The sequence below is a fragment of the Bombina bombina genome, chromosome 6 (assembly GCF_027579735.1).
Source record: "Bombina bombina isolate aBomBom1 chromosome 6, aBomBom1.pri, whole genome shotgun sequence".
NCBI classification, from domain to species: Eukaryota; Metazoa; Chordata; class Amphibia; order Anura; family Bombinatoridae; genus Bombina; species Bombina bombina.
This window is the reverse complement of record NC_069504.1, coordinates 905,798,497-905,812,783: the sequence shown is the minus strand read 5'-3', so window position 1 is coordinate 905,812,783 and position 14,287 is coordinate 905,798,497. Positions and strand designations below refer to the sequence as shown.

At 42.5% G+C, this 14,287-nt stretch overlaps 1 protein-coding gene across 2 annotated transcripts in view; it reads right to left on the bottom strand.

Moving 5' to 3' along the window:
- DENND4A (DENN domain containing 4A) overlaps positions 1-14,287 on the bottom strand; it is an 858,339-nt gene that overhangs the window by 200,640 nt on the left and 643,412 nt on the right. The gene's annotated exons all lie outside the window — the stretch shown is intronic.

Below are 14,287 nucleotides of genomic sequence, written 5' to 3'. Positions count from 1 at the left end.
GAAAGGCAGGACAGGGTTAGGATGAGCCAGAACTGGAGCGTCAGCAAAGGCAGTCTTAAGACTATCAAAGGCCTTAATGGCAGTAGGTGACCAATGGAGTGGATCATTCTCTTTACGGATCATGTCTGTGATAGGTTTGACCAAGGAAGAAAAGTTTTTATTAAACTTTCTATAGTAATTGGCGAACCCCAAAAAACGTTGAATAGACCGAAGACCAACTGGGCGAGGCCACTGCAGAACTGCAGATAACTTGTCAGGATCCATGGAGAACCCTGCAATGGAGATAACATAACCTAGGAAGGTTACTTGAGTCTGATGGAACTCACATTTCTCGAGTTTACAAAACAGGCCATTCTCACGTAGTCTCTGAAAAACCCTTGTAACATCAGAACGATGAGCCTCAAGTGTGGGTGAGTGTATGAGGATGTAGTCTATGTACACCACAACACACTGTTGCAACATATCTCGTAGGACATCATTAATAAATTCCTGGAAAACAGCAGGAGCATTACATAGGCCAAAGGGCATTACAAGATACTCATAATGCCCGCTCCTGGTGTTAAATGCTGTTTTCCATTCGTGGCCCTCCTTGATCCTAATGAGATTGTACACTCCTCTCAAATCAAGTTTAGTAAAGACCGTAGCTCCCTTGAGGCAGTCAAAGAGTTCAGTAATGAGTGGAATAGGGTAAGCATTCTTAATGGTAAGATGATTAAGATCCCTATAATCGATGCATGGTCTTAATTCGCCACCCATTTTCTTCACAAAGAAAAAGCCAGCCCCTGCAGGAGAGCAGGATTTGCGGATAATCCCCCGCAACAGAGCATCGGCAACATACTCCTCCATAGCACAATTCTCCGCAACAGACAGAGAGTAAACCCGGGAACGAGGAGGAATGGCTACGAGTTGCAGGAGTATGGCACAATCGTAAGACCAGTGAGGAGGCAACGTACCGGCACGCACCTTGTCAAAAACATCTAGGAACTCTCGGAAATCCTCTGGCAATTAAGAATACCGAAGAAGTGCACAAGACTTTAACTGGTTTCAAAAGACAAGTGGAAATACATTGCGGAGACCACGACAAAATTTCGGACCTGCGCCAGTCGAGACTGATATTGTGCTTTTGGAGCCAGGGATAACCCAGAACAACCGGAGTGCTGGCTGAAGGGGCCTGCCATCAATGGCCTCAATAGCAAACGGAACAGACCGAGGCAAAACAGGAATGGAGTGCTTTGATACAAAAGCACTGTCAACAAGAGCCTGGATGACTATTGAGGAGTCCACCCAGGAAAGGACAACCGTGACCAAAGGCTTCTCCTTTAGCGGTTCTGGGGACGAGAATAAACCACCCAAGGTCTGCCCCAGACAGGACCTTAGGTGTGAGCGTTTCCCGGCCGTGTAGGACAAGACTTCAAAAGGTGGCCCTGTAACCCACAATAGAGGCAGAACCCCTCCTCCTAAAGGCCCTCTGCGCCGCGGAGAGATGCGTGAATCCCAACTGCATCTGCTCAGCAGTACCTGATGACTTGGGACCAGGAGGCATGAGAGGAGAGGGAGGCATGGGTGGGAATGAACACGTAGGAGACAATGGAACAGGAGGCTTCCGCAAGCGCTCCTTGAAAGAGGGCCTCTCACTTAGTCTAATGTCAATTAGGATAAAAAAAAAAGACGCCAATGCCTCAAGATCTTCTGGTAAATCACTGGCAGCAACTTCGTCTTTAATCGCATCAGAGAGCCCATGAAAGAAGGCGGCAACAAGGGCTTCATTGTTCCAACCTACCTCTGCAGCAAGCGTACGGAACTCAATGGCATACTGAGCAACAGATCTTGTACCTTGCTGAATGGACATAAGTTGTTTAGCAGCAGAGGAGGAGCAAGCCGGAACATCAAATACCCTTTGAAAGGAGGCCACTAATTCAGGGTAATTTGAAATCACAGGTTTATTAGTCTCCCTTAAGGGATTAGCCCAGGCAAGAGCTGTGTCAGAGAGTAACGAGATGAAAAAACATAATTTATGTAAGAACTTACCTGATAAATTCTTTTCTTTTATATTGGCAAGAGTCCATGAGCTAGTGACATATGGGATATACAATCCTACCAGGAGGGGCAAAGTTTCCCAAACCTCAAAATGCCTATAAATACACCCCTCACCACACCCACAATTCAGTTTAACGAATAGCCAAGCAGTGGGGTGATAAAGAAAGGAGTAGAAAGCATCAACAAAGAAAATTTGGAAATAATTGTACTTTATACAAAAAATCATAACCACCAAAAAAAGGGTGGGCCTCATGGACTCTTACCAATATGAAAGAAATGAATTTATCAGGTAAGTTCTTACATAAATTATGTTTTCTTTCATGTAATTGGCAAGAGTCCATGAGCTAGTGATATATGGGATATCAATACCCAAGATGTGGATCTTCCACTCAAGAGTCAATAGAGAGGTAGGGAATAAAAATAAAAGAAGCCATATACCGCTGAAAAAATTAATCCACAACCCAAAAAAATAAGTTTATTTCAATTTTTGAAAGAAAAAAACAAATCAAAAAGCAGAAGAATCATACTGAAACAGCTGCCTGAAGAACTTTTCTACCAAAAACTGCTTATGAAGAAGCAAATACATCAAAACGGTAGAATTTAGTAAATGTATGCAAAGAGGACCAAGTTGCCGCTTTGCAAATCTGATCAACTAAAGCTTCATTCTTAAAAGCCCACGAAGTGGAGACCGATCTAGTAGAATGAGCTGTAATTCTCTGTGGGGGGGCCGGACCCGACTCCAAATAAGCTTGATGAATCAAAAGTTTCAACCAAGAAGCCAAGGAAATAGCAGAAGCATTCTGACCTTTCCTAGGATCAAAAAATAAAACAAATAGACTGGAAGTCTTCCTGAAATGTTTAGTAGCTTCCACATAATATTTCAAAGCTCTTACCACATCCAAAGAATGTAAGGATCTTTCCAAAGAATTCTTAGGATTAGGACATAAGGAAGGGACAACAATTTCTCTACTAATGTTGTTAGAATTCACAACCTTGGGTAAAAATTGAAAAGAAGGCCGCAAAACTGCATTATCCTGATGTAAAATCAGAAAAGGAGACTCACAAGAAAGAGCAGATAGCTCAGAAAATCTTCTAGCAGAAGAGATAGCCAAAAGGAACAACACTTTCCAAGAAAGTAGTTTAATGTCCAAAGAATGCATAGGCTCAAATGGAGGAGCCTGTAAAGCCTTCAGAACCAAATTAAGACTCCAAGGAGGAGAAATTGATTTAATGACAGGCTTAATACGAACTAAAGCTTGTACAAAACAGTGAATATCAGGAAGTATAGCAATCTTTCTGTGAAATAAAACAGAAAGAGCGGAGATTTGACTTTTCAAGGAACTTGCAGACAAACCCTTATCCAAACCATCCTGAAGGAACTGTAAAATTCTAGGAATTCGAAAAGAATGCCAGGAGAATTTATGAGAAGAACACCATGAAATGTAAGTCTTCCAAACTCTATAATAAATCTTTCTAGAGACAGACTTACGAGCTTGTAACATAGTAATAATCACTGAATCAGAGAAACCTCTATGACTTAGAACTAAGCGTTCAATTTCCATACCTTCAAATTTAATGATTTGAGATCCTGATGGAAAAACGGACCTTGAGATAGTAGGTCCGGCCGTAACGGAAGTGGCCAAGGCGGGCAACTGGACATCCAAACCAGATCTGCATACCAAAACCTGTGTGGCCATGCTGGAGCCACCAGCAACACCAAAGACTGTTCCATGATGATTTTGGAGATCACTCATCGAAGGAGAACTAGAGGCGGAAAGATGTAAGCAGCCTGATAACACCAAGGAAGTGTCAGTGCATCCACTGCTTCCGCCTGAGCATCCCTGGACCTGGACAGGTATCTGGGAAGTTTCTTGTTTAGATGAGAGGCCATGAGATCTATCTCTGGAAGACACCACATCTGAACAATCTGAGAAAACGCATCTGGATGGAGAGACCACTCCCCTGGATGTAAAGTCTGGCGGCTGAGATAATCCGCCTCCCAATTGTCTACACTTGGGATATGCACCGCAGAGATTAGACAGGAGCTGGATTCCGCCCAAGCAAGTATTCGAGATACTTCTTTCATAGCTTGAGGACTGTGAGTCCCACCCTGATGATTGACATAAGCCACAGTTGTGATATTGTCTGTCTGAAAACAAATGAACGGTTCTCTCTTTAGCAGAGGCCAAGACTGAAGAGCCCTGAGAATTGCACGGAGTTCTAAAATATTTATTGGTAATCTCGCCTCTTGAGATTTCCAAACCCCTTGTGCTGTCAGAGATCCCCAAACAGCTCCCCAACCTGAAAGACTTGCATCTGTTGAGATCACAGTCCGGGTTGGCCGAACAAATGAAGCCCCTTGAACCAAACAATGGTGATCTATCCACCATGTCAGAGATTGTCGTACATTGGGATTCAAGGATATTAATTGTGATATCTTTGTATAATCCCTGCACCATTGATTCAGCATGCAAAGCTGTAGAGGCCTCATATGAAAATGAGCAAAGGGGATCGCGTCCGATGCTGCAGTCATGAGACCTAAAACTTCCATGCACATAGCCACTGAAGGGAATGACTGCGACTGAAGGTGCCAGCATGCTGCGACCAATTTTAAATGTCTCTTGTCTGTTAGAGACAGAGTCATGGACACTGAATCTATCTGGAAGCCTAAAAAGGTGACCCCAAACCTTGTTCCTGAGGAGGAACTGGCATGATTACCCCTGAAGACTCCAGATCTGAAACACACTTCAGAAAAGTCTGAGCTTTTACTGGATTTACAGGGATGCGTGAGAGAAAAAATCTTCTCACAGGAGGTCTTACTTTGAATCCTATTCGATACCCCTGAGAGACAATGCTTTGAATCCAATGATTTTGGACAGATTTTATCCAAAAATCCTTGAAAAACCTTAATCTGCCCCTACCAGCTGAGCTGGAATGAGGGCAGCACCTTCATGCGGACTTAGGGGCAGACTTTGGTTTCCTAAATGGCTTGGATTTATTCCAATTAGAGGAAGGCTTCCAACTGGAAGCAGATTTCTTGGGAGGAGGATTGAGTTTTTATTCCTTATTTTGACGAAAGGAACGAAAACTGTTAGAAGCCTTAGATTTACCCTTAGGTTTTTTATCCTGAGGCAAGAAAACTCCTTTTCCCCCAGTGATAGTTGAAATAATAGAATCCAACTGAGAACCAAATAAATTATTACCTTGGAAAGAAAGAGATAGTAATATAGATTTAGATGTCATATAAGCATTCCAAGATTTAAACCACAAAGCTCTTCTAGCTAATACAGCTAAAGACATGGATCTAACATCAATTTTGATAATATCAAAAATGGCATCACAAATAAAATTATTAGCATGTTGCAGTAAGCGAGTAATGCTAGATATGTCAGGATCCAAATCTTGTTGTGCTAAATTCTCCAACCAAAAAGTTGAGGTAGCCACAACATCAGCCAAAGAAATAGCAGGTCTGAGAAGATGACCTGAATATAAATAGGCCTTCCTTAGATAGGATTCAAGCTTCCTATCTAAAGGATCCTTAAAGGAAGTACTATCTTCCATAGGAATAGTGGTACGTTTAGCAAGAGTAGAAATAGCCCCATCAACTTTGGGGATTTTTCCCCAAAACTCTTTTTTTCCCTTAAACCTTGAAGAAGGAATAAAAGAAGTACCTGGCTTATTCCATTCCCTAGAAATCATATCAGAAATAGCCTCAGGAATAGGAAAACCCCCCGGGGAAACAACAGGAGGTTTAAAAACAGCATTTAAACGTTTATTAGACTGAACGTCAATAGGACTGGTTACCTCAATATCCAAAGTAATTAACACTTCTTTTAATAAAGAACGGATATACTCTATTTTAAATAAATAAGTAGATTTGTCAGTGTCAATGTCTGAGGAAGGATCTTCTGAATCAGATAGATCCTCATCAGAAGAGGATAAATTATTATGTTGCTGGTCATTTGAAATTTCATCAGCTAAATGAGAAGTTTTAAAAGACCTTTTAAGTTTATTAGAAGGTGGAAATGCAGACAAAGCCTTCAGAATAGAATCAGATACAAATTCTTTAAAATTTACAGGTATATCATGTACATTAGAAGTTGAAGGAACTGCAACTGGCAATGTACTATTACTGATGGAAACACTATCTGCATGTAAAAGTTTATCATGACAACTATTACAAATGACATTTGGAGGAATAATTTCTACACTTTTACAACAAATGCACTTAGCTTTGGTAGAACCAATGTCAGGCAGCAATGTTCCAGCAGAAACTTCTGAGGCAGGATCAGATTGGGACATCTTGCTCAATGTAAGAGAAAAAAACAACATATAAAGCAAAATTATCTATTTCCTTATATGACAGTTTCAGGAATGGGAAAAAATGCAAAAGCATAGGCCTCTGATAGAGAAAAAAGCAAGAGGCAAACATCAATGGGGTATTGAAATAATGCAAAAAAAAATGGCGCCAAGTATGACGCACAACGTAACGTAAACTTTTTTGGTGCAAAAAATAACCGGAAATGACACACTTGCATCACTAATGACGAAGTTGCGTCATAAACGTCTTTTTCCGCGTCAAAAAAAATTTGCGCCAAGAATGACGCAATAAAGTTTAGCATTTGACGCACCCGCGGGCCTAATACCCGCAATAGCAAGAAAGTAGTCAATTGAAAAAAAGACTAAACCCCAGGTAAGAAATAAATTTCTTAAATGTTTAAATTCCCCAAATATGAAACTGACAGTCTGCTGAAGGAAATACATGTGGCCCTCGGTTTACGACGGTTCAATTTGCACCGTTTCAGAATAACGCCCTTTTTATTGCTATTGAAAAGCATTGACTGCTATTAAAAAGCATTAGCACATGCATACATTAAAATAGCCAGTAGGTGGAGCTGTCCGCTTGTGTTGCAGCAAACACATGCAAAGAAAAGCAAGCCAGACATGATCAATGGATCAGCTTTCAAAGGAACAAGATCTAGCAGCCACTTTCCTTAGCTGCAGACTCAATGCAGAGAACTGGGCAAGTAAAAAACTTATTTTTCCAATAAACTTAGTTTGATGATAATGTAGTCTGTTGTGTGATTAAACACAGGCAGGCTAATCAGTGTATAACCAGACCTGAGCAATGGATCCGTTTTTAAAGGAACAAGATCTAGCAGCCACTTCCCTTAGCTGCAGAAAAATGCAAGTAAAAAAATGTTTTTCTACATTAAACTTAGTTTGATGATGATACAGTCTGTTGTGTGATTTTGTTTTTGTTCATTAAACTTAGATTGATGATGATACAGTCTGTGTTTGTCTGATAATTTCATTAGGTGCGGTTTAGCAAATGTTTTTGTTTATTAAACTTAGTTTGATGATGATACAATCTACAGTATATTATTAGGTTTATAATGCTGTTTACCATTTAAAGTCTTCATTTCAAAGCTTTAAATATAATGTATTAGGTGTTACTTATGTCAATTTTGAGAGAGGCCTGGAACCTAACTCCCTCACTTCCCATTGACTTACATTATAAACTGGGTTTCAGTTTACAACGGTTTCAATTTACAACCATTCCTTCTGGAACCTAACCCCGGCGTAAACTGAGGGCTACCTGTACATGAACCTGACTCAAAGCTATAGGACACGGATGAAGGGAGGGACAAGGCAGGCACTTAAACGGAAGGCACCACTGCCTGTAAGACCTTTCTCCCAAAAATAGCCTCCGAAGAAGCAAAAGTATCAAATTTGTAGAATTTAGAAAAAGTATGAAGCGAAGACCAAGTCGCCGCCTTACAAATCTGTTCAACAGAGGCCTCATTTTTAAAAGCCCATGTGGAAGCCACCGCTCTAGTGGAATGAGCTGTAATTCTTTTAGGAGGCTGCTGGCCAGCAGTCTCATAAGCTAAGCGGATTAAGCTTCTTAGCCAAAAAGAAAGAGAAGTTGCCGAAGCCTTTTGGCCTCTCCTCTGTCCAGAGTAGACAACAAACAAAGCAGATGTTTGACGAAAATCTTTCGTAGCTTGTAAATAAAACTTTAAAGCATGAACCACATCAAGGTTGTGTAATAGACATTCCTTATTTGAAGAAGGATTAGGAAATAATGAAGGAACAACAATCTCCTGATTGATATTCTTATTATATACCACTTTAGGAAGAAACCCAGGTTTGGTACGTAAAACTACCTTATCTGCATGGAAAATCAGATAAGGGGAATCACACTGTAAAGCAGATAACTCCGAAACTCTTCGAGCCGAGGAGATAGCTACTAAAAACATAACTTTCCAAGATAAAAGTTTAATATCTATGGAATGCAAAGGTTCAAACGGAACCCCTTGAAGAACTAAATTTAAACTCCATGGCGGAGCAACAGGTTTAAACACAGGCTTGATTCTAACCAAAGCCTGACAAAACGCCTGGACGTCTGGAACCTCAGCCAGACGTTTGTGCAAAAGAATAGACAGAGCAGAAATCTGTCCCTTTAGGGAACTAGCTGACAATCCCTTCTTCAATCCCTCTTGGATAAAGGATAATATCCTAGGAATCCTGACTTTACTCCATGAGTAACCCTTGGATTCACACCAATGAAGATATTTACACCATATCTTATGATAGATTTTCCTGGTGACAGGCTTTCGAGCCTGAATTAAGGTATCAATTCCACGCTTTGATAGAATCAAGTGTTCAATCTCCAAGCAGTCAGACGCAGAGAAATTAGATTTGGATGTTTGAAGGGACCTAGAAGTAGAAGGTCCTGCCTTAGCAGCAGAGTCCATGGTGGAAAGGATGACATGTCCACCAGATCTGCATACCAAGTCCTGCGTGGCCACGCAGGAGCTATCAAAATCACCAAAGCTCTCTCCTGCTTGATCTTGGCAATCAGACGAGGGAGCAGAGGAAACGGTTTAAACACATAAGCCAGGCTGAAGGACCAGGGCGCTGCTAGAGCATCTATCAGCGCTGCCTTGGGATCCCTGGACCTGGACCCGTAACGAGGAAGCTTGGCGTTCTGACGAGACGCCATGAGATCCAGTTCTGGTTTGCCCCATAGTTGAATCAACTAGGCAAATACCTCCGGATGAAGCTCCCACTCCCCCGGATGAAAAGTCTGCCGACTTATAAAATCCACCTCCCAGTTCTCTACTCCTGGGATATGGATAGCTGAGAGATGGCAAGAGTGAACCTCTGCCCATAGAATTATCTTTGAAACCTCCTGATGGTTGATATAGGCTACAGTCGTGATGTTGTCCAACTGAAATCTGATGAACCTGACCGCAGCTAGCTGAGGCCAAGCGTGAAGAGCATTAAATATCGCTCTTAGTTTCAGAATGTTTATCGGAAGGAGGGCCACGAACCCTGAGCCTTCAGGGAGTTCCAGACTGCACCCCAGCCCAGAAGGCTGGCATCTGTCGTCACTATAGTCCATTCTAGCCTGCGGAAACTCATTCCTCTGGACAGATGGACCCGAGATAGCCACCAGAGAAGAGAATCCCTGGTCTCTTGATTCAGATTTAGTAGAGGCGACAAATCTGTGTAATCCCCATTGCACTGATTGAGCATGCAAAGTTGCAGTGGTCCGAGATGTAGACGGGCAAACGGAACTATGTCCATTGCCGCTACCATTAAGCCGATTACTTCCATACACTGAGCCACTGACGGCCGAGAAGTGGAATAAAGAGCACAGCAGGAAGTTAGAAGCTTTGACAACCTGACCTCTGTCAGAAAAATTTTCATTTCTAATCAATCTTTCAGAGTTCCTAGGAAGGAAACTCTTGTGAGAGGGGAGAGAGAACTCTTTCCTTCGTTCACCTTCCACCCGTGAGACCTCAGGAATGCCAGAACAATGTCCGTATGGGAACTGGCGATTTGGAAAGTCGACGCCTGTATCAGAATGTCGTCTAGGTAAGGGGCCACTGCTATGCCCCGCGGCCTTAGAACCACCAGAAGGGACCCTAGAACCTTCGTAAAGATTCTTGGTGCCGTGGCCAACCCGAAGGGAAGAGCCACAAACTGGTAATGCCTGTCTAGGAAGGCGAACCTGAGAAACTGATGATGATCTCTGTGTATCGGAATGTGTAGATAAGCATCCTTTAAGTCCACGGTAGTCATATATTGACCCTCCTGGATCATAGGTAGGATGGTTCGAATAGTCTCCATCTTGAAGGATGGGACCCTGAGAAATTTGTTTAGGATCTTGAGATCCAAGATTGGTCTGAAAGTTCCCTCTTTTTTGGGAACTATAAACAGATTTGAATAGAAGCCCTGCCCCTGTTCCTCCCTTGGAATTGGGTGGATCACTCCCATAATTAGTAGGTCTTGAACGCAATGTAAGAATGCCTCTCTCTTTATCTGGTATGCAGATAATTGTGAGAGATGAAATCTCCCCTTTGGAGATGAAGCTTTGAAATCCAGAAGATATCCCTGGGAAACAATCTCCAGAGCCCAGGGATCCTGGACGTCTCTTGCCCAAGCCTGGGCGAAGAGCGAAAGTCTGCCCCCCACTAGATCCGGTCCCCGATCGGGGGCTACTCCTTCATGCTGTCTTAGAGGCAGCAGCAGGTTTTTTGGCCTGCTTCCCCTTGTTCCAAGCCTGGTTAGGTCTCCAGACTGGCTTGGACTGGGCAAAATTTCCCTCTTGTTTTGCAGTAGAGTAAGTTGAAGCTGCGCCACTCTTGAAGATTCAAAAGGAACGAAAATTAGTCTGTTTGGTCCTTAATTTGTTGGACCTATCCTGGGGAAGGGCGTGACCTTTTCCTCCAGTAATATCAGAAATGATCTCCTTCAGTCCAGGCCTGAATAGGGTCTGCCCTTTGAAGGGGATGTTGAGAAGTTTAGACTTTGAAGTAACGTCAGCTGACCAGGATTTAAAGCCATAGCGCCCTACGCGCCTGAATGGCAAAACCTGAATTCTTAGCCGTTAGCTTGGTTAAATGAAAAACGGCGTCAGAAATAAATAAATTGGCTAACTTAAGAGCTTTAAGCCTGTCTAGGATATTATCTAACGGGGTCTCTACCTGTAGAGCCTCCTCAAGAGACTCGAACCAGAAAGCCGCTGCAGCAGTGACTGGGGCAATGCATGCAAGAGGCTGGAGAATAAAACCTTGTTGTATAAAGATTTTCTTAAGGAAACCCTATAATTTTATCCATTGGATCTAGGAAAGCACAACTGTCCTCGACAGGGATAGTTGTGCGCTTAGCTAGGGTAGAGACTGCTCCCTCCACCTTAGGGACCGTCTGCCACGAGTCCCGTGTTGCGGCATCTATAGGAAACATCTTTTTAAAAGCAGGAGGGGGAGAGAACGGTACACCTGGTCTATCCCATTCCTTAGTAATAATTTCTGAAAACCTCTTAGGGATTGGAAAAACGTCAGTGTAAACAGGCACTGCAAAGTATTTGTCCATTTTACACAATTTCTCTGGGACTACAATGGTGTTACAGTCATCCAGAGTCGCTAAAACCTCCCTGAGCAACAAGTGGAGGTGTTCAAGCTTAAATTTAAACGCTGTCATTTCAGAGTCAGACTGAAGTAACACCTTCCCTGAATCAGAAATGTCACCCACAGATAGAAGCTCTCCTGCTTCGGCTTCTGCACATTGTGAGGGTATATCAGACATAACTACTAAAGCATCAGAAAGCTCTGTATTTGTTCTAGCCCCAGAGCTGTCTCGCTTTCCTTGTAACCCTGGCAGTTTGGACAATACCTCTGTGAGGGTATGATTCATAACTGCCACCATGTCTTGTAAGGTAAACGCATTGGACGTGCTAGATGTACTTGGCGTCACTTGAGCGGGAGTTATAGGTTCTGACACGTGGGGAGAGCTAGATGGCATAACCTCCCTTTTGTCAGTCTGAGAAACCTCTGGTGATAAATCTTTAAAAGCCATAATATGGTCTTTATAACTTATAGAAAGGTCAGTACATTTGGTACACATTCTAAGAGGGGGTTCCACAATGGCTTCTAAACATAATGAACAAGGAGTTTCCTCTATCTCAGACATGTTTAACAGACTAGTAATGAGACCAGCAAGCTTGGAAAACACTTTAATAAATGTGAAAAAGCAATTATACACAAACGGTACTGTGCCTTTAAGAGAAAAAAACTACCACATAAACTGCAAAACAGTGTTAAAAAGTAGTAAACTCTACAAAATTTTTACAGTGTGTATAAGGGACTAAAGCAGCATTGCACCCACTTGGAAATGGATGATTAACCCCATAGGCCCAAAAACGGATTAGAAAAACGCTAAAACCGTTAACAAACAGTCAAACACACTGCCACAGCTCTGCTGTGGCTCCTACCTGCCCTTAAACACGATTTTTGCAGGAAAAAAACCCTCTATAGTGGTCCTAGATACCAGAGGACTCCTTTAGGGAAGCTGGATGTCTCAGTCTGAAAATCAACTGTGCATTTAGAGCGTGAAAATAGGCCCCTCCCACCATGCACTCAATGTCAGAGGGCCTTAAAAAAGTACTCCTAGGAGTAATCTAACTAGCCATGTGGAAAACTAGGCCCCAAATAAAGATTTATCACCCTCAGAGAAAAAACTTTTTTCTATAAACCATGCAAATGTTTTTACACTAAGTAATATGAGTATTAACATGAATATTACCCTTTTTTGCAAGCATGATCCCAGTCATTGTTAAATCACTGTATCAGGCTTACCTCAAATATACCAGGCACTGTCAGCATTTTCTAGACCTTATCTCTCTAGAAAAAAATATACTGAACATATCTCAAAGCAGGTAATCTGCAGACCGTCCCCCCAACTGAAGTTTTCTTTCCATACTCTTCAGTTATGTGTGAGAAGAGCAATGGACCTTAGTTACAAACCGCTAAGATCATCAAACCTCCAGGCAGAATTATTCTTCCAATTTCTGCCTGAGAGTAAAACAGTACAACGCCTGTACCGTTTAAAAATAAACTCTTGATTGAAGGTAAAAACTACACTAAGTCACCACATATCTCTTGATACTTCCTTTCTTGTCGAGAGCTGCAAGAGAATGACTGGGGGTGGCAGTTAGGGGAGGAGCTATATAGACAGCTCTGCTGTGGGTGTCCTCTTGCAGCTTCCTGTTGGGAAGGAGAATATCGCACAAGTAATGGATGAACCTGTGGACTGGATACACCTTTACAAGAGAAACATACTTACTAAAAGACACCCATCCACATATAGCAGATAGCCAAACCAGTACTAAAACAGTTATTAGTAGAGGTAATGGTAAATTGAGAGTATATCGTCGATCTGAAAAGGGAGGTAGGAGATGAATCTCTACAACCGATAACAGAGAACCCATGAAAAAGACCCCCGTTAGAGAAATCATCGTATTCAATAGGTGATACTCCCTTCACGTCTCTCTGACATTCGCTGTACTCTGAGAGGAATCGGGCTTCAACAATGCTGAGAAGCGCATATCAACGTAGAAATCTTAGCACAAACTTACTTCACCACCTCCATAGGAGACAAAGTTTGTAAAAACTGAATTGTGGGTGTGGTGAGGGGGTGTATTTATAGGCATTTTGAGGTTTGGGAAACTTTGCCCCTCCTGGTAGGATTGTATATCCCATATGTCACTAGTTCATGGACTCTTGCCAATTACATGAAATAAATCCCATCAGCTCTGTCAGAGAGAAACGCCTGAGGTAACATCTCAAAGTAAATGCCCACCTGGGGCAAAAACCCTCTGCACTGATTAGGATCGCCTCCATAACGCTAAGGTAGAGGTGCAGAACCGGACATGCTCCTGGTAGGACTAGGTGCAGCAGCGGAAACAGGAGCAGCCATAACTTGCGGGACACTTTGGTCAAGTGCAGTGCAGTGCGAGTCAGCAGGGTTTGCAGGGCTAATGCAAATTGATCCAAGCAGTGATCCTGTTCAATTATGGCAGGTAAAGGTGGATTATTAGCACCATCAGGATTCATGGCCCTTGCGTAATGTCAGGGTGCCAGGAATCAGACTGAGACGAGAAGTGCAAAAATAATCACACCTTTATTAATAGCAAAAAATAATAAAAAGTCCACAAGTCAAATAACAAGCCAGGAATCAAAACCAGAGCTGGTAGTCAGACGAGCTGAGTCAGGAGCCAAAGCGAGTAGTCAGACGAACCGGAATCAGGAACAAGGAGAACAGCAGAGTAAGGAACAAGCCAGGGATCAGGAACCAGGGACGTCAGACTGCCAGGTAATACACAGAAGCTCTCACAAACAGGTCTGAGACAACGCAAGGGCAAAGCATACTGAACAGAGGCCCTTTAAATAATAAGTGA